Genomic DNA, 22,633 nt, shown 5'->3' with positions numbered 1-22,633 from the left:
CAATTTCGATGGCTAAACATTACCTTCTGGATGGCAATTTGTATTTAGTCTGCAGAACGATCGCGACGATTGTATGACTTTTGTGGAAGCACCGTAGCTTGATATGATCTATGAATACGTATCTGAAATTGAATGCAATCGTCGGACAGACGGAAGCAAAACCATAGGGGGTTTACTACAAACTATGGCGTTTTGCGTAGCTGGAAGCTGGAAAAAATTGGTTTTCCATCATTTTTTTGAAAAGGGGCTGTTTCTGCCCACTTTTCCCGACCGTTTGGTATTCGTAGCGTGGCTGTTTCCTACTCGGCTACCATCGATGAATCGATTTACCAATTTCGAGATAACTCGTCCTCGCCACTCAGCCAGACCATATTTTCTAACTGGCTGTTACGATCTGTTAAATATTGCGTGAAACGTTCCGATACAAAAATGGCACTCTCGAAATTGTAGACATACCCCTGTTCTCATCCGTCGCGGGTCGCTATCGTTTTGGAATGAATTTCTATCTGAATGGTGGTAAATGTATCCATTAGGAGCCTAGAAAACCGATGGCGATGAAATAACGATTAAGTGCTTTTTCATATTCCCTGGGAAAATCTCTACGATTTCAACCTCGACATTCGCGTGACTCATTTTCTTTTATATCGCGCTCGGAAATGTAATTTTTTCACGTAGAAGTTCTCGTCGAATCTTCGGTATTTATTCGATGGAGAAACACAAGAATTGATGTTTTTTGAATTTGACGTGTATTAAACAATAACAATATATTTCCGACACAAAACACAGATATTAAACATGTAATTATTGGACGCGCATCAGGTTCTTAACTGTAACGTTTCTAAATAATCTTTCTGAGAAACACTGGAAGAAAGAAGGAAAGACCTAAGCTTAAAGTATGCAGCTAAACTAGCATCTACTCCAATGACATTCACAGATATTAGGTTGGCCAATAAGTTCGTGCGGGATTTGGTAGTGTTTATCTTCTTGCAGTCTAGTTCGCAATTAACTTCACTCTGAATTTTTAATGTGCAATGTATAAAGTAATAGTAAACACTTAACCTGTATTTTCAACTCTCAATTGTTAAGATTGATTTTGATTTTTACAGTTAAATATTGTATCGAAGATGAACGACTTCAAGGAGCATTTACAACATATCATGATTTTTTATTATAAAAAAAGGACAAATGGGACGCAAACGTGCAAAAAAACTGTATGATGTGTATGGGTCGGATACGGTTAAAGAACGTGTATGCCAGAAATGGTTTGTAACCCCCGTTACATAACGCGGGATGTTGCCCAGATCTTAAAAATATATGTAGAAAATCACTTCCATGAATTTCATCAGCCGGCTTGATGTTTGAGTGTCGCACGCGTCGACTGAGGCGAATCACGTAACCCGCATTTCAATGTGCGATATGCTCGCGAAACGTGAAAAAAGCGATCCGTTTCTCAAGCGGATGATTACGGGAGATGAAAAGTGGATCTTCTACGATAACACTAAGCGTAAACGATCGTGGAATCACAGCAATAAGTCACCACGAAAAGTAGCGAAACCTTCAACCGAAAAAAGTTATGCTATCAATTTAGTAGGATTACAAAGATGTAGTGGTTTATGAATTGCTTCCAAACAATAGAACTGTTAATTCAGGAGTATACTGCGAGCAGTTAAACAAATTACAAAGATCCATCGAGGAAAAGCGAGCAGAACTGCTAAAGGAATCATCTTCCATCACGACAACGCCAGACCCCACTTAGGGGTCTTCGCTTAGAACAAGGCAAAAGATACAGCAGCTGGGATGGGATGTCCTGCCATATCTACCATATTTTCCAGACGTTGCTCCAACAGATTTTCATTTGTTTCGTTATTTACAAAATTCGCCAAATAGAAAAAAAACTCAATTCTGAAGAGGCTGTTAAAGAACACTTGGGGCGATTTTTTGCGGGGAAATATGAAGAATTTTATAATAGGTGAATTATGAATTTGTCCAAAAATACGGGAGACTGTTATGAAAAACAATGGATAAAACAATTGAATAAAGATATTTCTTAGTACACAAAAAATCTCTCCTCATTGACGCGTCAAACCTGCACGAATTCATTGACTATAGATATACACATTTACACGTCAAAAATAAAAAAACCTCCTCCCTTCTACGTTAGGATATCCAAACTACTGAAAATATCAGAAATCAACAATACCGATTATCACACGTAACTGCGGGGACTTGGCATCCTCATGCATAAAATCTGCGGAAATAAACATGGTACTAGCGGACCGGGCAAAACAATTAGAAAGCAATCTGAAACATAGAGCTGAATTTTTTAACACGGACAATAAATATACCCAATATAAACAAAACGTATACAGATAAAAATCGTTTCAAAACCGAACAGCAAGTCGAATTTGCATTCATTTCCGATAGCTTAACCTGTAAACATCGATTCCCTATCACCGCATCTATCTTTTCAGCAGAAACATACGACATCCTCAAAGCTCTCCAATATGCAGAAAAAAAGTTTCCAACAAACAGTTATGCAAATCGATTCAATGTCCACAATCAACGCTCATAGAAAACATAGGAAATAAGACCGAACACGAAATCATACAAAACATACAAGAGACCTACACCGAACTTAACAACAAAGATCAACGTATAATACATAAGAGCCGTTTATTTTGAAAGTGGCATAAGTCACTTTTTCAAAAAAATCGAGTTAATGGTAACACTAATTACAATTGAACGGTATTTTTTCATTTAAAAAAAATTTGCAATCAATAAGTTGAGAACTATTGAGATTTGTTCGGGAGTAGTTTTGCTAATTAACGGTATAACAAACATGTTTATTTTGAAAGTAGCGTAAGTCGCTGTACGTAAGTCGCATAAACGGCTCATATACGAATACCTTCACATCAAAGTATAACAGGAAATGAAAAAGCTGACAAAACTGCTAAAGAAGCAACATACTTCCCGGTAAATGAAGTTAAAATACCCATTCCGTACCAGGATCTCACCACGGCACTACAAACATCGGCAAAAAATTGGAACAAAATTTGGATCACAAGGAAAAGTAAATAGTACAAGAAACAGTACAAGATTTCTATCAACAAATCCTTACACATAATCTAACTAGAAGAGAAAGACTCATATTCGCAAGGCTAAGAGAAAGGACTCTGCAAAATGATACGAGTATATGTATACTGAAGAAAACCGAGCCATTAAACAGCAATCTATGTAACGTAAAACTGACATCCAACCACCTCAACTGCAGGAAGTTTCAAACCCAATGAGTGCAATACAGATTAAACCCAATCTTAGCCTTAACCTCAACATGAAGAACACCTTACAGTACCTAAAGGACACCAAATTGACGCATTGAACTCGATGCGACATTAAACTCCGAAGAAAAAAAATCTTTCTCTCACAATGCTCGACATTCAACTAACTTCCTGTAGGCTCACATATACATTCACTCATCATTCACGCCACTTCGCAATGCAAAACTGTCTACGAATTACATTATATCATTATATATTATATGGTTCTATTGCTATGGTTCTATGGTGCTATTTTGAGTCTAATAGTTTAAGAAAGCAAAGTAGAAGAACTGGTTAAGCAGAAAAGTCAATTTGGTCTGTGGAAGGGTGAATTTGAAAAGGCTAAATTTCTTTTGTAAATGGACGATGTAAATTATTTGCAAAAGGATAAATTTAGAGTGCAACAGGTTGAATATAATCTTAGAACAGGTGAATATAATTTGAAAAAAGATGATTATAATTTGAAAGAAGTGAGTATAATTTGAAAAAAGTTGTGTACAATTTGAGAAACGGTCAATTTAGAGTGCAATGCCTGTATCGGAAATCCATCAAAAATTTGCTTTCACACAGAATCGTGAAAAGCATTGACTTTAACGCGCTCCGCAGTTGATTTCCACTCGTCGTTGCAGAGATCGGCGGCGATCGTCCGTTCGAGAATCGCGTTCCTAACGACACGATAGTCCCAGACGATTCGAGAAAGCTCTGGATCCGCGATACGTAGCCGTCCATTGAATTTTTGAACGTCCATTCGGCCCGCTGGTCGATCGATGGGCTCGCGGTGTACTGGCACTTTTCCACGAACTTGGAAGCCTCGAAACAGTCGGCTCGCCAGCCATTTGACACTAAACATGTCGGCACAGGGAGTTGAAATCCCGCTCAAACAGAAAAGCGGTTAGTTCGCCGCAAATACTGCGACCGGGATAGTTTAGGCCGAGCGGGGCATGCCGTCGAGCCACCTTTATTAACTGTCATCGGAAAAACTTTCTCGAGTTCTTCGCCGGTATCGAACGGCGCCGGTTTTGTATCGCGTGATAAATTCCCGTCGCTTTTGTCCTCCACGCTGCTGGTCGAACTTCGTGTCCAAGAATTTCACCGCAGAACGTATTACCGGCGAGACGTGGACGCTGTCAAGTTGATTTTTAATTGGAGCATTGCGCGTCTGCGAACTGAGAACGGCAAGTTCGTGGGATGAACTTTCTCCTTGAACATTAGCAGCGATACAATTATTTCTTCGATTGGAATGTGCGAGTCACGTCTATTGTCAGATGGGATTTGTACAATTGGGTATTCCTATGTAAAGCCAGTTTTATTAGGTTGGTGGTTATGAAATGTCGGATTTTTAAATGAATAGTAAAAGCTTCGTATCTTCTGTTGACAAACGTTTATTTCATCGAAATACGACCAATTTGCTTCGATACACTTTTTCGAACGATTTTTTGATATAAATGCTATTTTGAAAGATATTCTGGTCTTTTGAATGAATAAACTCGGCTTATGGAAAAATTATACGAACATCCGCAGAATTCATGCTCCAAATAACAAATAAACAAAGCTCCAAATAAATGACGAAAACACAGAATTTCGAAGAAATTCTTTTTTTAACAAAACATGCAGCTGACAGCACACAATAAGTCTGTACAAAAGATTATGCCGTAAACAACGATATAAGCAGGGAGACAAACATTTATGTACACGCAATAAAAATCCGACATTTTATATGCGCCATCCTAACATTACAGTGTTGTTGTTAGTTGATATTTCATGATATTTTAAGAACAGAGAAATCTTCTGCGATAGTTTGAAGATTAATAAAATGTTTAAACAATATTTCGGAGATACAACATTTTTTTAAAATTATTTACCTCAGATTCAATGTTGATAGATCACTGCATTTCAGACGAATAAAACGAGATGTCATTTGTTTCTATGAAACATGATCTGCATATTCGTTTACAACTCTCGCAATTGTTAATACCTCGATTTATAAGATCGCATGACGCTGTTGCAGATGTGTGCAAAGGCGCATGGAAAATTTGAATTTGCTTTATTCGATGCTTCTCTTAGAAATTAATTCTCGAATGTTGCCAGTGGAGGAAAAATTCTGTGAATTATTATGCTGAAAGAAGGATACTTTTGTGAAAAAGAATCCGATTATTATGGTACCGCGATATATATGTATATCGATTTGATTAAAATCTCAACGAGCCGGGCTCATGCACATTTATTAACGGATGCGTGTTTCGCAAAATGAAAATATCGGCCGCGACAAGCTATCAGCTATCGGCTATCGGCCAAAACGCGAACACGATTTACAGTGACGATAATGAAAACTAAACGTTGCACCGATAACGATACTTTTCGATTCGCATCGGGGACTCGATTCACTGATTTCGCCCGAATCCAGTAAAAACAGGTGAAAAATATTTTACTACGGTTGTGCAACGCGTTTACTGCATATGGCTGCGTCACATTAGCATGCAACGAGCATTGCAGTCGTAAGGATGCAACAACTAAAACATTGCTGTGGAATGTATCGGATGCTTCACGGTATCACGGTATAGTTATCAATAGATCCCGGATTTTATGTATTTGTAGCAAAACTGAGTAACTGCAATTCAAAATATTAGAAATATTAAAAGAATTTAAAAATGTCGATAGATTATTTCTAATTTATTGAAATGATTTGATAATCAATTCATTGGAACGATTAAGGTAAGATTCTACTATGTAAGTTTCTATTTCTTGTAAGTGAGGCAGGCGATATTTATTTTCCATAAAAATCTGTAGTCTAGTTAACAGTTTAGTTACAAAACTATTGGGTCTATAAAATTGTTGCAATAATTATTAGTGGATGATGAAGCATGGGCAATTTATTACTTATCCATTTAGTAATGTGTTCAGGTTTTGATTTGAAATATTTTTAAATATAGATAAAAACCATGGATATATTTCACAAACTTCAAATTTTCATTTTTTTTCAATTCTTCTTTATCAGTTTTCAACGTTATATGAATTTTAAGGTTCAGTTTCAGTTCATGCCCCAGTTTCAGTTCATGTTTCAATTTCAGTTCATATTTTAGTTTCTTTATTTTCATAAATGTGAATAAATATTTTCTCTCTAAATGTATCATATGATCGTAATTAGTTATTTATTTGTGTTCATCTTTTTCTTTTCACCGTCTTACGTGAAACGAGTGCGACCATCTCCAATCACTTGCGAGTCCGGGTAGAATTCATTGCATGGTTAGCTTTGCATATTAGCATGCATCATATGAAATTAATTAATACATTGAATGGAGTGCTTGCATCCACGTTCCTCACAAATTGGATCGTTTATTAATTTCTGATAAACGAAACTAATTACCTACGGAATCCTCCGCCCCAATCATGTATTCTTGATGTTCTAACATTTGCCAATTAACCTCGAATCAATAATAATTAACACATATCGTCAAAGGAAATATTTATCGACACCCTTTCACAGTGAAACGATTGGATATTCCAGTGAGGAAGGCCTTAGATCATTTCACGTTGTTCATAATTAATTCAAATATTGCTTTAGAACTTGAAATGAGGTTTTTACAATGATTGAGGCTGTTACAATCAATTTATATGTAACTGTAAAATATTAAAAATAAATAAACAATACAAATCACGATAATAAATGATCGCACTTTTAATTTCGAGTACTTTTAATTTCGAGTGTTCATTTAAAATTCTACACATTGCTCATTATATGCGGCTTATTTAACATACTTTCTATTGCTAGTTTCAACGTAAAAGAATAAAATAGAATTCAAAAGTCGGGTTTAAATTGTTGGAAGACAATGTTCATCTCCTAATTAGCGCAAAAATAAACGATTATTTCCTTTTCTCCGCAATTCACTGTTATTTCAAGTATATACATAAAGTGGGTATAGAAAATTGACTTTGATTAATCAAATCAAAATTAATTATGTATTCGGCACATTTTCAGTTTGAACTGTTTTAAACAGTATTATTTCGAAGAAAAAAGTTACGAATTTCGAAAAAAAATATAAAATCTAAATAATCCAAAACATTGAAAAAATAAAATGATTGGTTACCAGGTATCCAATTGCCAAAACAATTGCTAACATTGCCAAACAACCGTGAAAACTTTGGTTGCCTATTACAGGTGGACGGGTACTCGTAATTTCGAGTTAAAATCGGATCGAGTATTTTCTTCGGGTTCGGGTAGGGATCCGAAACTTTTTGTACCCGGAAAGTACCCCGAACTCCTAAAAGCTACTTTGGGAGTGTTCATAAATTCAGAAATATATCATATATTATATGTACACAATAAATTGTATCCGAGACAGACGATATTTAAATATGCTTCCCGGTTCTATTTTGAGATTTCGGTTGCCCGAAATTTTTCGGGACCCGATATGATTTTGAGTACACGAAAGTTTCGGGTTCCGACCGACCGGATCCGATCAGTGGCATACTCGACCTGAGGATCGGGTACCCGAAATTTCGGATACCCGCGCACCCGCATTGCCTACGTAAGGGTTAAACAGAAATTACGTTACATTGTACACAGCATCAGATAGCACTTGCAGTAAATTCTTGCTAATTATTCCTCAGCTTTTAAACAGTTATGGACAGTTTAAGAAGAGGTGATATGATTATTCGAGCCTTGCGAATCGTTTTTATTGTTGCCGATTGTCAACAACTATAAAAACGAATAAATAAAAATAATCGTATCTCCTCTTCTCAAATCCTCTCCCACTTCCCATTTTTGTTTACAAGCTGAAGGACAATTGGAGAGAATTTATTGTACTTCCAAAAACTCCATGTCGATATTTCTGCTGGTTAACACGTTACGAGCCACGTGTACCATCGATAATTTACGCTTGCATACCTATTTAATGCGTTAAGAAGATGTGCTTTGTAATATATCTAAGACTGATGAATATGTTTCCATCAAAAGAATGAGACATTACAAAAATGTGATATAGTACAAAGCAAATAAGTTTGTTTAATACAATAATTAATTACATACAATATATCAATTTTTAGTCAAAACATCAAATGCCCTGACAAGAAACACTATTTAACTGATGACAAAATTGTCATCGACTTTTTTGATACAGTTCGAAAGTACAGTAATTTCTCCCGGAAATGCCAAATTTCGTGTTGTTATGAATTTCCCCGTGCTACTCCTACGCCCATGGAATTTATTGCTAGTCGTCCAAGCGTGTGATACAATACAAAATGGTATATTTGGGGGTGAATCAGATGAGAAAAACCGCAGATTTACAAGGTACGTGGTGGATACTAGGTAAGTGATCGTCGAATCGTGGCATGTGATCTCCAAATTGCCATCGAATCGTGACATGTGGTTTTCAAATTGCCTTCGAATCGAGACATGTGGCTTTCGAATTGCCTTCGAATCGAGTCCCGTGGTCTATTTATATAGATCTGAGCGAGATTTTGTCATCAGTTAAATACTGTCCCTTGTGAGTAAAGAGTTGAGCAGAAAACGGCTTGGCACGGAAAAATGTCGCGAAATTCTGGATCACAGTAGCTCGCACACTCGAAATCGGATCATCAATAGGAATCGCCGTACGAACAAGTAAATCTTGCATGAGTTAACACCTCGACGAGCCGCGACGGAGCATCCATCGTGATCGATCGGTGACGATAACGATCGAGCGTAGTCAAAGTCCCTCCTAATAAGGCCGAAGCACGAAGAAGCACAAGTACGTATTTTACGAGACTAATACGCTCAACCGGGGCCGGTCTGCATTAAGCGTAATTTAAGTCAGCTAACCGTGGTAGAGACAGCAAGAGAGAGAGAGAGAGAGAGAGAGAGAGGGAGAGAGAAGGAGAGAGGGAGGAAGCTAGATCGAGAGAGAGAGAGAGAGAGAGAGAGAGGGAGAGAGAAGGAGAGAGGGAGGAAGCTAGATCGAGAGAGAGAGAGAGAGAGAGAGAGAGAGCGAGGAAGAGAAAGCGGTTTAATATGCATTGCATACAACGATAGCCGTAGATAGACGATGAGAGGAGAAACTGGCGATAAGTTTGCGCCAGTAGTCAGCGAGGGAACGTGTTGCTCGGTTCGTTCGAGGGGAAGCTCGAACAGGAAGGACGTGTGGTGGTTGCAGTTGGAGTCTTGATGAAGAACATCGGCGTACTATGGCGGAACGGCACCCTGAAGTGGGATGCGAAAGGTGGCACGGGGGCACCCGGGGGCGGCTCGTCGGGGAGCGTATCGGCTGGTAGAACGACAAGAGGAGCCGGCAGGGAATAGGCCACGCGCCATGTGGCGGGTGCAGAGTACGTCGCAGTACCCTTAATCCGTAACTTAATTAATGTCATCGGTAAAGGGGTCCCATTCCCTAAGTTGCTTTTCATGGTGACGCCCCGCCATAGACGGCCCCGGTAATCTTGCCGGCCAGCTACGGAATTGCGTGAGAACCGGCTGCTGAGACCTCATAATTCGCGAATGGCTACCTCTGATAATGCTGGAATTAGGGGTCAGCGAAAGGGCCCGACCCCGGATTCCGTTCGGATTCGGTTCGGATTCACCGGCCGGTTTTAAGGTTGCCCCTAACCGTTCGCCATTTCGCTGCTCCACCACCGATAAATCTAATCGACTTTCTCGGGGTCGATGGAACTGTAATAGTTATCTCCACTGGTTCTACATGCCAGGGGATGGGATAGGTATTATACACATTTTCGAAGATTGAGATTGAGGATTTTGGGTTCGGAATAGAGTATTTGCATTTGTTCCTCATAAAAATCCTGTGGAATCGAAAAAGTACAAGATTTTATGGAATGCAATACGATTGTAATAATTCTCGAAGTCGGTGCACAATAGCTACCCCACTGATTTTACATGCTCAGGGGTAGAAGACATTTTAGAAGACTTAATAGGATAGTATATTTACTGAATAAAATACAGAATTTGATGGAATACAACACAATTTTAAGTAATTCTGAGAACATCACAGTAATGAAATATAATATTTTGATAAAATTTGAAAAATTAATTGCAGATGTGTACGTAAAATATGATCTACGAATTGGCGTGAATAATCCTAATTTCATGATTTTTACTTTCCAATAGTTTGAGTGAATTAGATGAAAAATATGCAAAATTTCGCAGTTCAATAACATTGTCCAACAAATTTTGTAAATTTTCAAAGAAGAGCTGAATTTTCAACTTTAAGAATTGTTTCTGCTTCAATTGAAACAGCTATACAAATGAATCTTATATTGAACGATTTCCTGGACTCTTCCGAATTAACGTTAATTATTTTGACAACGAAATAAATTTGAACATTGCCATACCTTTATTTACGAACTTTGCTCAGCTCATTTATAGCGTACAGGTTGTCCCAAAAATTACTAAAAATCGAGAAATGAGGGGTTCTCACACTGACAATTTATAGGATGATTATATTATTATATATTTTATTATTATTATTACATTATTATATTTATACTATACAGGGTGTTCCATAGTTATGTTAACAGCCGGAAATGGGGACACCTGAGGTCATTTGAAGTAACTTTTCCCTTAGCGAAAATGCAATCCGTGGCTTTCGTTAGGAGTTATTAACGAGAAACAGTGACCAATGAGAGACGGGATCAGCTGACGCGAGGCGGTCGAGCCAACGAGCGGAATTGGGTTTCGTCCATGGGCAGTCATCTCTCATTAGTCTTTTTCGTTAATAATTCACAAACAAAGCCACGGATTGCATTTGTGCTCTAAGGATAAGAGTTACCTCAAAACACTTTTGGGACATCCTGTATAGACAAAACAACAAACGAGTTTAATCACTGATATTAAGAATTAAATTACGCCTAGAGTGGCGGCCATATAGTTATTATCACTTGAAAAAGAGAATAACTTTTTTAAAACTGGACTAAACGATTTTAATTTTTTTTAGGTAATAGAAGGATCAGTCTACTAGACTGATTATTGACCATAATACTTTTTACAATTTTTTAAAAACTCATGTTTCTTAACTTTTTTACGTGTACTGAAAATTCAATCGAAATCGATTCACCTTGATATGAGCTGTAAACAATGAATGATCGCAAAAATTGCGATTTTGTCCGAAATCTGTAGTTTTTAAAATCTTTTAACGCTTGTAACTTAGCTTTGCGTTCAGCATGCATATAACTAACCGAGATCTGCAAAACATATTCTTTAAATTTTCGTTATAGGTTCAGATAAAAAACTTAAAAAGCATGAATTTATTATTTTTCGTTCTCATTACAAGTAATAGCAAAATTTAAAAAAAAAGTATTATAGTCATTATCCAGTAGATTAGTCCTTTCACTATCTAAAAAAAAATCATATCGTTTGGTCCAGTTTTAAAAATGTTATACCGCAAGTATCATGTATAGCCGCCACGGTATGTATAATTGGAACAAGTGTAAGATATTTCCATGTATAAGTGCAATTACATAAAAACGCAGCATTATACTGAATGTTCGCTACAACAGTGATACAGTAATTGGACCAGTTGCAATTCCATGTCATATCTGTACTAGATTGCAGAAGTTCGCGCATTACCATAAACTATCATTTAAGATCGCACGTGTACACAGAGATCCTCGGTCTAACTACTGCTGCGAACTCGACTTTCGAAAGTACCTACATGTAAATCGTTAAAAATGTTGGAAACCGTATATGCCGGCAGTTAATTAACCCTACGACTACATTAATCATATCCGGTGCTATACATCCCGAATATCTAACGTTCTCCGCACCGAAGCGAGTATTGCAGGTCAGCCGTGATACTCGATGTCAATTTGTTGGATGCATTGTGCAACTGCGGTAGTTTGGTAATTGCGGGTCCGCGTACGCGACTATTACGGTGCCGTGAATGAGGGGTTTAATGTTCCTCGAGCTGGGTAAACAAGTCGTCAAGAAAGCTAAAAAAGCAATCCCGGTAATCACACCCTGCAATCACCTACCGTCTTTTCCGTTTCATCAATTTTCATTTCTTATCGCGGTCATTATCATCCCTCCATTAACTGTCCCCGTTCTCGACCCCGCCAACCGAATAGACCAAGCCTGAACGTCGTACGTCGACTTATTTCTCATTACACAGTCCCCTTGCGCTGAGTAATTCAATATTCCTCGACACCAGACAGAACCACGCTCGTTCGCTCGCTCGCACCTGTACACGGGTGTGTCCTTTGTTTCCGTGTCGCATTGTGGCCATAGTTGCGCATCGCGAATGGACACTTGAGTCGATGTATTTGTTCTGCCGCGTGAAAACCGCAGTTCCCGTTCCGCGACGGGATCCGCTTTCCGACCGGAAATTCAAGCAGAATCTTACAAAGACCGGCTCCAGTAGCCCACGCGGATTTTCTGACAGACGCCTCCGCCAGCTTCGCCGAACTGTCCCCAGCATTGTCAACGGATCACCGTTGAAAATTAGCTACGTCGAATGCGGATGCCATACTTTCACCGGACCCGGCGCGTCATTAATTCAGTGTAACGTCGGCGCGCACGGCAAAACTTCTGTTCCCGCTTGATTCGTGGTTCCGCCACGCTCGTTTATACGTTACCATTTCCGGTCCATAATCGGGATAAGCCGAAGTAGTTTTAACCGTCGATTGCCCACCACGCCAGTTTCGCGACTGCGAAATATCCGCCCGTCATGAAATACGCCCGCTGTAATTAACGGACTGCGGAATTTTACATCGCGCGGAAATAGAAAACGCGTACCGCATGTCTGTACGCGATACAAGTTGAATACTGAGGGAAAATTATTGTTACATGTTACAGCGCACAAAAAATTCGTAGTCTTCGTTGTCTTTTACAAGCCTTCTATGTATTCTTGATAAGGCAATCGCGTTCCTAGCGCCGAATATTTCCCTTTGTTCTCTATCGCAGTATATTGTGCTTTTTCAAATTGCGCATGTATTTTACATGTCTTTTGCAGGTATCTAATATAAATTTTGTACGGTTTGTCCACATTTTTATTTATTCCACGAATATCCGCAGTTTGATAAATAAATGTAATAGTGGGCGCCTGTGAATACATTTTTCAATGACGAAAAGCAATTTAACAATTATAATTTTTTTAAGTAGCCGTATTCTAGAAATTTATTGGATCACTCTATCGCTGATCCATGAGTAAAATTTCTATCGCTTCGAAGATATCGTTAAAAAACTTTTAGCATTGAATCATAGAGTTTTCCGTGATGCTAATTGATTGCCAGTGGATAACGTATAGTGTAAGATCATTTTCTATTGGCTTGTGCGCATTTACTTCTTTCCCATGTGTTTAGCGTCGCATCAACTGCTTTTATGGTTAGCAACATTCCTTTCGAAAAAAAAATAACTGTATTAGATTTTACTATATATCATAGAGTATTTTAGAGATAAAAAAATTTGAGACATTTGCTTGTCACTTCTGCAGTTATAGTAAATTCTCTCTCAGCTTGTAAACAGAAATGAACAATTTGGGAAAAGGAGATACGATTACTCGAGCCTCGCGACTCGTATCTATACTTGTTCCCAAATTGTCTATTTTTGTTTACAAACTGGAACAAACTGGGATCATTAGAGAGAATTTATTGTAATTGAATAAGAAGGATTTCCTTTATATATATATAATTTTTGATATTCTTTATTAAATTATGCATTTTATAAAAATGTTGTATTCAAGCAAAATATGAAAAAAATCAAATATAAAATATAATTAGAGTAATTTATGTATTGTCCAAAAAATATATAAAAAACAAGTCCAAATTGTCCATTCCTGTTTCCATGATGAGAAACAATTGGTGGGAATTTATTGTACAACGAATAGTTGATATAATTTTGGCTTTGACGCGAATCCTGTGTATTCGGGACAATTTAGGAAAAAGCGTTTGGAGATTATTTGGAGGTTAATTTAACGCTGTTAATACTCAATTTACAGAGCACAAAAAGCAGTTGTTTTATATTAGTTTATAAAAGTAATAATAAGATATTTATTCTGATTTTCAACAAGTGTTATTGTAACATTTGCCGTAACTAACATATAAATTGAATAAATAACTCATAAATGTATCTTTTCGATATGAATAATCGTAAATTAAATAATTAGTGACCCGCTATTTTGACAGGTTCTTTAAATCTAGTGGTAATTTTGATTCTGTTGAGTATATAGAAATTTCTCGTCTCCGATGGTCATCTAAACATGTGGACTTGTGCTCTTCTCAACCTAAACGATCCGCACACAAATGTAACATCCGAATGATAGTCGGAAAACAGAACTCACAGAGAATTTTCGTAATCGTAAGGTATGGTAACCAGTGAATCGCGGCGAACATAAATACTTGAAAGAAGCTCGCGGCGAGCAAACGATTCTCGTTTGGCCGGCTATTACAGGATGATTAAAGAGCCTAATGGTCAGGATGCATAATCGCCGACGCAATCCAGAAATCCTTGTTCAAACATCAGTTAGGCGAATCCGCTGGCGTCGCGGCGCGGCGCTCGGTTTTCATCAGGCTGCGCCGGAGCCATGTAATTGAAATGTACATTGGCGTTACGGTGTAATGAACCGGCAGGTCCGTACTGCCGGGTGAAACGTATTCCCGGAAAGTATGTAGTTTCATTTGTACGAAATTGAAATTGTAATTTATTGGCGCCGTCCGTTTCGACTTGCCAAGACAGCGGAAGGGTTCCGGCATGCATCGGCGAACAGGCTTCCGGAACGGAATAGTTCCGTACGTTCTTTGCAACAATGTGGAATGGGATTTACCGCGTGATATCAGTCCGGTATATTTGCCGAGTTGATTATCGCTGGGTGTGTGCTGGTTTTGGATGTATTTTACGGGCCTGGATCCTTTAACCTTGACGGAGTTGATCGTCACGCTGTATACGCGCGAACGGTCGCTAAAATAGGCCAATTAACACGTCGAGTACCGTGTTAATCTTTGATTAGTAACACTGATTTTAAACTGGGCTTTCAAATTCGTTTTGATTGGAATATGTTCGAACAAATTGGATTTTATTAGCATGTTTAGGATACAAGAGAGTTAAAATATCACACACTACGATAAATTTTAACTTTCTAGTTTCAATTTAAATAAGCATATTCGTTTGATTTTCTGAAGAGTTCTAGAATGGATTTTCGACGCCTATCGTGTGAATAGGATTTTCAATCTGTAGATGGTTTAAACGTAATTTTTTGTGATAAGTTAGTTCCTTGTGAAGAGATTTAGTGTTTACATGAATAATGTCTGGACGATGTACCTTTTCTCAACTACAGAATTGTTTAAGGCATTGTTTGAAATATTTGTTTGTTTGTTTAATTGAAATATAACAGAAATGATACACAAGGTTGCATTGTCGACCGTATTCTCTCATTGACGACCATGTGCAATCAATGCGCAATGAGCAATAGAGCTAGATTTACGATTTTACGATTGTTTAATTTCTACGCACTTAAAACGAAATCAGAATCGTCTGTTATTTTATAGATTCACACTTTCGTCTATCTATGACACAGATGTCTGGACTGTGGACCATTATAGAAAATAGAAGTATTTTGCATCGGTTGCAAGATATAAGAACCATCCAGAAACTTTCTTCCTGCTGTAACCATTTCGCTAAGCTGAACGCAATGCATTGATATTCTTTAATTCTCTTAATATTTCTATTGTTTTAAATGGCGCCTAAACGTCATTAAATTGCCGTCGGTTAATATCGACTTAATACTAAAAAGACCTTGACGAAGTCAGTAATTCTTTACATTATCTATCTTACTGGTGAACAATCTCTGTGATCAAAGTATAGTAAAAGTAAAAATGAATTATCAAGATATCGTTACGTTCAATACTTACAAAGGTGACTATTTCGGTCTAGTATGTATCTCAAAATCATCATCCAGCTACATAACTTCCAAATGATTAACCTCTTACTCTATCATTTTCTTCACAGTTACAATGATTAGACGTTTTTCGGTTGTAATAACTTCTTAGAGGAAACAAAAAATATGTATTTATTATATGCTTACTTTTACTTACATTTTTAAATATTGACGAGAAGAGAACATAATTGTATTTCGATTTGAATAACATTCATAGGTTCTGTTATTACTAGAAATTTTCGTCTTTAGACGGAATCGCCATAGTTCCGACAAAGAGTTAGATTTAATTAAATGTTGTACAAAAAATAGAGAGTGTATTTACAAAATTGACGAAACAATTGCCTGAATTAGTCCAGACATAGCCACCTATACAATCATAAATAGACTGCGGATTTTATGCATTATACAAAAATTTAAGGATATTATTCCATTACTTTGAAATAATTAGAATTATTAAATGAGGAAAGACATTCTCTCATCTAACTTATGCTTCTCGCAATTAACCCTTTGCACTCCGGTGTCCCCTCTCGTGGGACATCGTAATTCTAGCATATCACTCGGATGTCCCCTCTCGTGGGACATTCAAGTTTATTAGTGATTACGGGGAATTGAGCTATTTCAGCGCAACTTTTTGAGACTTGCATGTTTCCCTGAAGCTTTCTCTTGAAATGGCACAAGAAATCAAATCAAAATATAGTAAAATTACTAAAATATATACAAGAAATGTCAGCGGGTTTCACTTTCGAGCATTTCAAAGGCGCCATTTGAAAAGAGCGATAAGGCAAGTTTGTAGAAGAAAGGTCGGTATGCGAACATAGCACGCACTGTATAGTGAGATTTATAATCATAAAATCTGGAGGAATAGTTTTTCAAAACTGAACTCAGTCTGGTTTGAAGCGTCGAGCGGTATAGATAGATCTAACGAGTGAGAAAATCGGAAAAGTGATTCTTCTCTTGGTAAATAAATTGTTTGGTAAAAGTTTTTTTGGTAAATATCATCTTGTGAGTTAGTAATAACAATTAGAAATTTTCAACCTATGCATTTATTCATATTTTTCATTGGAACAGTGGCAAAACGTTCAAACACGAATGAGTCTCATGACACAAGTAGTAGTGAAGATGAGCTCCAGATAGACGTTTATACAGATACGTTAGAAAGACTAACTGTAGAAGGCAACTGTCCAAAAAAGACTAACTGTCCAAGCAACAAGGCGACGAGAGAAAGAGTTCGCATAGATAGCGATTACAACAACAAAACAAAATTATAAAAAATAAAATATTGATTTTTTTGCAAATTTTTCGATTTCAGCCAAATTCATATAAGTCCAATATCATTATAATATGTTAGTTGGTTCCAAAACCATACTGTTGGGATTATGGAATGAAAATGAATATGATTCTAATTCTTTGCTTAAAAGGACTTTATTTTATTCCTTTATTGAGAGAAGGTATATGGGCGAAAACGATCGAGCGACCAAACTCTACTGAGAGTCCGGTAAGAAAAAACGCTTCTTTTATACCCTTTTTGGGTTCGTCTTGTCCACCAATCAGAGACGTTTTATTTGTCGCGTTTCACATTGTATACGTGACGCTGGGACCCCCAAACAGTCAGGGTACGATGTATATCTAATGGTACCGGTGATGATGTATCGCGGTATCTACTATATACAGTTTACATCACCGTCGTTGCCCGCTGACGGAACCGACGAAAAGGTAAACCGATATCTTAGTATCTTAGTACTAAGTAAACTATAGATTAATTTTTGTTCGAGGCTAAAATTTCAACACATACTAAATAATACGAGGGTCTGTAAATACCGGTTGCTGCCGAAAAGTGGCGCTGAGTAGCTGGTAGCCAACGTCCAGAATGGTTCGGAGTGCTAAGGGTTAATATTTCTGAACTAATCCATCATCTAATTACTTTTTGCTATTAAATATTATAGAAAGATCACGATACCATAGATCATTGGATGCGTCCTTGTACTATGGTTATTAGGCTGCGGATTTTACGCATTTTTATTTAACATAACAATCCGCAGCTCAATCGTTAAAATTGCGGACCTTCCAAATGACAACGATTGTCCCACGATCGCCAGTCCATTGGAAGACGTTACGTAGCACATGCTCGGAACTGTAAGTAGTTCTTTACAGTGTCGACGTACAGTTTGGCAAGGAATATATCACGATGCGCGAAAGGGGACAAGGAAACGTTTAACAGCGCGATTCTGTCTCTCTCTATCTGGTTATACACAGGCTGAAATTGATCTTGAAACATGGCCGGAGTAGAATCAGACTAAGGGGAAGATGCTAATATAGTGCGGGTTGATTCTATGGCGAACGTGTTGCAAGATTAAATTCCCCGTGTACGCGATTGTTAGACTGCTTGCACAGAGATGTCCAATAAATACAACGGTGCCCGCTTAGCGGTCGCGAGTCCGGGACCTTATCGCGACCACTGCCGAGCTAGAGTTCCAGGAATTACCGACTATTTTCTTTCTCTAGGTCGGCACTGAATAGTTCCGAAGATAAAGCAAGAGACATTGAGTGCGAGTGAGATATGTGGAATGCTTATTTAGCAAGATAAGCGCTATAAGTCGCCGAAGATAGATCGCGTCTACCGCTTGGACGGGAAAGGGACCTCGGAAGGGAGCACTGCCGGCTATAGCAGGGCTGTTACCAGTCGTCGCATCAATTATGCGACTTAACCCCGGATAATTTTCGGAATGATGACGATCGGAGAATGCTTGCACTTGCTCTTAATGTCACGGACTGGTATTGGAATGTTCTAACAGTGCTTTTCGCGATAAGCATATTCGATGATGTTAGACTGGATTAGTTGATATTAATTGAACAAAATTGAAATTAGTTCTTTAGTAATTCTAGTAAGATGTGGCGAAAATGAATGGGTGTTATTTTCGATTATTGTTAAGAAACAAAATGCGGTTTTGTCGAATTTCTGTGCCTGATAATTGACACAAACCATTTAGATACCAAATGATGATCTCGTTCGTCAATTGAGTGGATACTAGAATTATGGTGGTGTAAGTCACATTTTCCTCAGTATGAGAAGCAAGGAGTGTTATTGTTTACTAATCTACTAATTGATTGTTAAGGTATTTTAAAGTGAGATTAATTTATATTAACTTTAGAATCCATCTCAGTAAAATAGAAATAATCTATTTCACTTGTCTTTTTAACATTTTGGCATGTGGGTATGTATATGTTGCATTTAAGACACAAAATGATTTACGCCACTATACTTTTATTGTTTCTAAGCATTGTTAAACAAAACACAATCGGGAATTCACCAGTTTTACAACGTTACCAACAGTGTACGATTTTTGCTGACGAGTTAGTTCCATAAGTAACGACAAATTTTATTTAATTTACTAACAATTATTGGAAGTTTTGTTCTACTGTTGTTATATATTAAACAAAGAAGTATTGAACTACATGTGTATATAATCATTTCCTACAATTATCACGTATTATAAGTGGAAATCGGCTTCCTAGGTGTACGATTTTAAGTGACAGTAATTGTATAAAATTTACAGTCTAGTTATTAGAATATAGCGGAAATAAAATCAGTTGTAAGCATGGACGCCTTCTAAATATATATATATATATGAAAAAGTTCCATTATTCGGCAAGCATCAATTTCACAATAGTCATGAGTCAGCATGCCAGAAAACTGAATCATCGTACGGAACCATCAAAATTTGTGTTATATAACATTAATTTGATGAGCATCTATGAATGCAGATACCAATTTCACGGCGTCTATGCGAGCCAGATGCATCGATAGTAAACGATGGCGGACGATTGACGCAATATTATACGTAGATCGCATTGGTATAATAGACGAAGGGAATTGTAACTAGAACTATTGTAATTGTATACGAATGAGATATCCGGTTATGAAGTACGAATGGCTTGTGTTTGTGCCAGTACGGAAGAGTATCGAATGACTGTTCAGAGAGGATTTCAGGTAACCATTATTTGGAACATTGCAGATATATAGGTACATTGTTTGTACACATATTGTCTATTGTAGATACAGGTACATGAGAGCTATTAATACTGAATCCGAGCATTTGTGATTACAATGAATAGCCATAAGATTTATTAAATGCAGTCGAATAATTGCTACAATTACTTTTTTGTTCTTATTCTAGTACGCAATTAGAATTATACAATTGGAATTGTTGTCAACCTCGGTATACTCTATGCGAACTCGTAACGCGTAATTTAACCTTGACAACAATGGAGATAATATATAAATAAGTATGGAAATAGTATATATTTCAAATCATGTTATGAATTTTGTATCAACTAAAATTTATACAATGCCATCTTTTTTAATAACATTTCTTAAACTAATCAATTTCTTACGCAAGCGTATTAGTGCGTTTTTAATCTACAATGTAAATACCTATTAGTTGATATATTAAACATGTTTAGTTGGCGTTGCATGCTGAATATGTAAGATTGCAACACGTAACTAGGCCAAACTGACCCTTCTAAGTGATACAATCTTAAAGTGGAAATATCTTTTTAAGTAATCAATTTTTGTTACAAGTACCTCAACTCTTTCCTATAAAGAATCAAGAAACTTATTGATTAATGTGTAAATCATTTTTAATTGGTGTTGCGTGTCGAGTAAACAGAATGTCCAAAGCAACTGGGTCAAACTGACCCTTTTATTAAATACGAATCGAAAGTTTGCACCAATCGATCTCCGATAAGAGCTCTTTACAAGGGATTAAGAAAGTGTATTATCTTCATTCAATTACGCTTTAAATTAACGAATAATATTTCACTTATAATTTTAGAGTTTATTTAACACATTATTCACCGGTCACGAGTTAACTTGTTTTGGGGCTCAGACGTTGCAAAATTGCCAGTAAGTATAGTACGATTTGAGACCAGATGCCTAACTATCTTCCAATGATGTCGGAAAAGCTTTGAACACAATTTCATTGATTTCAGAAAATTCTTCGCTGTGATCACCGTTTTGAATGGTTTTTCGATGTCCAGCATGCTTTCCGCAAATATGCGTCTATTTTCTTTATTACTCATTTTATTATTGTGTTAGAATTTGTTACAAAATCATAATTCAACCGTATTCCTATATGTTACTTTACTACCTATTTATAACAGTTGTGGAATGTTACAATGGTTCTTAAATACCAAGTAATTGTGGTATTAGTCATGACTAGACGACGGATTTTTATGCAAAATAACAATTGTCTATGCTGATTATATGAATCTTGAGTCTGATGAAAGTGTCTTTCCTCTATTAGTTATTTTAATAAGTTGCACACATTAGAAGGATATTCTTCAATTTTTTGAATATCTTCACAGTTTCGTATTTAACCTAATTACTTTAGTTAAAAATGCATAAAATTCGCAGTCTGTTCACGAATATAACGTGAATTAACAAAAGAAGTAAATATTCGTGGAGAAGTCAAGCAGAGGGTTTAACTTGTTATCTAACTTGTTTTCTATAAAAAGTACACAACATCTGACAAAGAAATATTCGTGAACTAAACAATTTTGAAACAGAATGGTCATTCGTATCGTAAAAAAAATATTTAGGTGATCAATAAAATAGTGTACAATCCCAGGTCCAAAATCGTTCTAATATACAAAACATCTCTTATGTGAATAATTTTGCCCTGCATTAGAACCTTAAATACAATATACAATATGCAGTATCCAATACAGCCACTGAAAGTTTAAAAATTACTTGGTTTTGGTCGAAGTTCATGAAAAATTGTTGGTTTCACGAAGCAACAGCTCGTGACAAAATCAACCAATTTCAATGAAATTATTTGCATCTATATAAGTTCTCGGGATCAACGAGACGCAGTTTTTAAATTTTCGTTTCAAGCTGCGATAAAAAAGTCTTTAACTTTAATTTCTTAACGTTCTTATCAATCCAACCAATTGCAATCTAAAGAGATTTGATATATTCATTCTCTAGAGAACTAATATCGGTAATGTAGTCTAATATCTCAAAAAAATTCGATTCCTTCGGACCAATCTTAATAAATAAAATTTGAAAATCGTTTGAAACGGTATTAATATACTTTCCGACGCGATTGTACATCGGAAAAGTGTTCGAATAATCAAGATTAGCAACTGAAAGTCGACAGAATCGTTTCTTATTCGAAGCACCGTTCTATCTTTCCGGATTCTCGAGAAGCAGTATCATTGTTCGCATCCGATGCCGGGAGAAGCCGCGTCTCTGACAGCTCGATGACAGCATCCCGTGGATCAGGGGCGTTCGCCGACGCCGCCGTCTCGAGGCGTAAGTCTGACTATAAGCCAAGACAGCAGCCGGCGTCTGCTGTCAAGGGCTGGTTTATTTATTCGAAAAACCGTCAGCGAAAGCCTGGCATTCGCTCCGCGTGACACGCAGTTTCCTCTATCGGTCGCGGAAACATCTTTGTTCGGCTCGCG

The sequence above is a fragment of the Megalopta genalis genome, chromosome 7, assembly GCF_051020955.1.
Source record: "Megalopta genalis isolate 19385.01 chromosome 7, iyMegGena1_principal, whole genome shotgun sequence".
NCBI classification, from domain to species: Eukaryota; Metazoa; Arthropoda; class Insecta; order Hymenoptera; family Halictidae; genus Megalopta; species Megalopta genalis.
This window is presented reverse-complemented; position numbering follows the sequence as displayed.